At 43.0% G+C, this 3,888-nt stretch overlaps 1 protein-coding gene across 2 annotated transcripts in view; it reads right to left on the reverse strand.

Annotated features, from left to right (window-relative positions):
* SLX4IP (SLX4 interacting protein) overlaps window positions 1–3,148 on the reverse strand; it is a 185,070-nt gene extending 181,922 nt beyond the window's left edge. The window contains exon 1 of one of the 2 annotated variants that reach the window (XM_008521386.2): window positions 2,632–3,148. The gene's annotated coding sequence lies outside the window, so the exon portion shown is untranslated. The remainder of the gene's footprint in view (window positions 1–2,631) is intronic. The other variant, XM_070588824.1, reaches the window with a different exon arrangement.
* Window positions 3,149–3,888: the final 740 nt, after the last annotated feature.

Consider the following 3,888-nt stretch of genomic DNA (forward strand, 5'->3'; position numbering starts at 1 on the left):
ACAACAACAAAGATGCCTCTCAATTATAAGTGAAAGAAGCCAGACACTACTCCCCCCAAAATAGCATGTACTGTAAGATTCCATTTAGATAAATCCCAGGAAATGCAAACTTATCTAGAGTGACAGAAAACAGATCAGTGGTTGCCTGGAAGAGAGCAGTTGTAGGGATTACAAAAGGGCAGGAGGAAATTTGGGGGGTAATGGATATGTTCATTATCTTGAGTCATGGTGGTTTCACTGGTATACACATAAAACACAACCAACTGTACACTTTAAATATGTGCAGTTTACTATAGGACAATTATACTTCAATAAGGCTGTTTAAAAAGACCATTTTTTAAAAAAAAACACACCTTCCTGGCCTGGAATATTGTATTTAGAATACCCTCTTTTCCAAAGGGGAAGATGTCCTGAAAAGTCATGGAAATGCAACACCTCTTCCCTTAGTGATTTGCACGCATGAACGAAATGTTAATAACCCAAAGATTTAACTATAATAACCAAAAACAGTAGTTAATATTTACATGGCTGTGACTACGTGCCAGGCACTGTCTTAAGCACTTTTCTTACATTAACTTATCTAACCCTCACATCAACCCTATTTTACAGATGAGGAAACAGGCACCTAAGGGTTAAGTAACCTGCTCAAGGTCACACAGCTGGTGAGTGGAGGCACCAGGATTTGAACATCTGGCTCAAGAGCTCATTTCCTCACCTGCTATACCCTACTGGCAGACATAAGATACAATACAGTCATGCGTCAAGTAACGACAGGGATACATTCTGAGAAATGTGTCATTAGACAATGTTGTGTACTTACACAAACCCAGGTGGTATAGCGTACTACACACGTAGGCTATAAGGTACTAATCTCATGGGACCACTGTTGTATATGCGGTCCGTCGTTATGTGGCACGTGACTGTATGCAAAAATCAGAAAGAATGAATATTGCACTTATAAAATATTTTTCCCCCTCACATTCACAGAATATAAGTATTCCCTACATTTTGCAACATTCACATAAGGCTAAATAAAAAACAACAGGACCTTCATTCTTCTTTTCCCAATTAGTAGATAGAGGAAGGAGATAGAAAGGCTGGACAACTTGGTGAGAACACAGAACAAATAAACAGCAAGTTGATCCATTACTGAGAAGTTGGTTCACCACGTTCCCAGTCCAATTCTCTCCGTTGCCTTCAAATTCCTAATTATTTGAAGTAAGACCGTAAGGGAGAGAAAAATCTAACATACAGCAGCATGGAAAACGTAAAAGTCGTTTGCTGTTTCTCAGATACCCTACTGGTCGCTTAATTCTACCCACAAGGTCTCAATCTCTGCTGATACTGGTCCGGTCTCTTTTTTAAAAAGCTCCCCAGGTGATTTTCACGAGCAGCCAAGGTTGAGAACTCCTGAGATAAATGAGGTGTGGATTTCTCATTAAAGGAAGACACAGAAGAAAGCGAGGTGCCACAAAAAGCTTTGGTAAACCATTGCCCAAGGTTTTCCAAGTCAATACTGAACTCCTGAACACAAGCAGGCTTTGAAGTTCAACTATTAATAAATTAAAAGTAAAAATAATGCACACAGGATATATGTTGTCATAACAAAAGTTATATAACAATATACCACACTGACAAATTCTCTTCAACTTTTTAGGATGCTAAATCGGCATCTTGACATCAAGTTGATGGACTAATACGTCCAGTGCACTTAAAACACGGAATAAACTGAAAATATATTGTGAATCTGTTTAAGAAGCACAAGTTGAAAAGAGACCATCTTTATCTTTAGTCCATGCCCTGAATTCGTGCTCCTTGAACTTTAAGGAGCACTTCTTGGAGAAAAATCTGATTCAGTGGGCCTGGGGATGGGGCCTGAGTTTCTGCATTTCTAACAAGCTCCCAGGTGATCCTGACGGTGCTGGTTGATGGACCACATTTTGAATAGCAAGCCCCTAAGTAACTCAATATTGGTTGTAAAATCAGTCAATTGGCCTACAAATATGGTTATGTCTAGAATCCAAGAAATAAATGTCAATACATGGATTCCTAGTCGAGGGAAAAAGGGGGACAGGATAAGATGCAAGCGAATACTTGTTTGTATAGTCTAGCAGTGCTAAGAACCATACAAGACTTACATGCCCCAGCCTCACAGGTGTCAAGGCGATGGTTAGAATGTAAGCTGCACGACAGGGTTTTTTTGTTTATGGCCTTGCACACATTAGGTACTCAATAAATGCATTGAAAGAAATGAATGAATGGGAAATACAGACACTGCAACCTATACTTATGTCACATCCCACAATATCTGGGAAGAGAGCAATATTTGTACATATGGATGTGGGTGGCCACAATTTGATACAAATACCTGCCCCATCCACTGTACTCCATTTTGTCCTAAAAAAGAATTTTCCAGACCAATACTTCCACTTTACCGCCTAATCTTCCCACACCTTTATGTTTAACCACTTTTTAGCTCTTTGAAAACAATGAAGAGAGGTGGAAGCACAGGGAGGATTCAGACAAGGCTCAAAAATTAGACAGAAAAAAAAAAACCACAAGGGGAGACGAGATGGGCAAACAGTTCAAGCAAAGGAACACCTCAGGTCGTCAGGAACTCCGTGTTCTTACCTACGATGGTAGCGGGGTTTGGGTTCGGGCTTTTATTTGTTTTGCTACTGTCCAGGGTCAACGGTGGAGCAGGACCTGGCTGTGGAAACAGCCTAACCAGGCAGCAGGCTCTCAAGCCAACCCTCAGAAGCTCGGGGGAATCATGTTTCCGGCGCACTTCCTCCTTCCCAGGGTCCCCCGCGCGTCGGGGAACGCGGCCGCCGCCCAAACACAAGATGATCTGGGCTGACTCGCTGTCGGCTTGAAGCCCAACCAGGACTTAAGATGGCGGCCAAACACTAGGCGAAGGACCTGGACAGCGCGAGGAATCTGCCCAAAAGAAAAATGGCCTCCGCTCACAATCTTGCAGCTTTCAAGATGGACCCAAAACAAAAATGGCGGCAAAGGACGCCTATTTAGTGGCTGCGAACGCAATGAATATGATTGGCAGGTGACGAATCACGGTTACTCAGAGCTAGACAGCGGAGATGACCGAGAGAAAAAGAAAACGCAGCATTTCTGCGTTACAGAGTGCTTCTTGACACCAGAAAATTACTACCACAAGGATGGGAAAATTCTTCCAAATCTTCGAAGGGGAGGATTATAGGAGACAGATAGGAAAGGAAAGGTGGCTTTCACAATGCCGGATAAAACTTAAAATAGCTATAAACATAAAACATAATTTCCTCCATAATACTTTTGAATGGTACAGGAGAATAAATGTTTTGTCCTCGAACTAAAAACCCGGATGTGCAGATAGCGTATGCACACATTGGTGAAGGACACGGAGTTAAAGAACTTCCGACCTCCCCATAAGGGCCCAAACGAAAAACTGAGTGCCGAGGCTGCGTGAGTGCGACCAGCTCCCACGGCGCATGTCCGCTTTCCAAACCGATCCAGAGAAACCGCGGCTTGTGGAGTCCTTTTCTCCTTGTTTTCAAGGCAACCGTAAAAGAAGGCGGGGAATTGGCGCTGAAGGACAGAATCAGGCGCTTTGTGATTGGTCAAATCAGGAAGGCGGGAGAGCCGCCCGAAGAGTTAACTACTTTTTCATTCTCTCAATAAGTGCCTTTTAAGCGGGCGCCCTAAGGAAGGTACTGTATCCTAAGGACTCTACTTGATAGGTTATTTAAATTTTTCCATTTCAACAATTTACTGAAATTGAAGCTGAATAAACTCCGCCCCCTGTTCTTTACGGCCGCTGCCGCTGCGTGCTTCGTTGAGAACTTAACTAAAACCCGGAGGAGCGGAGCTGGAGCGGGCCCCGAGCCAATCGCA

The sequence above is a fragment of the Equus przewalskii genome, chromosome 21 (assembly GCF_037783145.1).
Source record: "Equus przewalskii isolate Varuska chromosome 21, EquPr2, whole genome shotgun sequence".
Classification (NCBI taxonomy): Eukaryota; Metazoa; Chordata; class Mammalia; order Perissodactyla; family Equidae; genus Equus; species Equus przewalskii.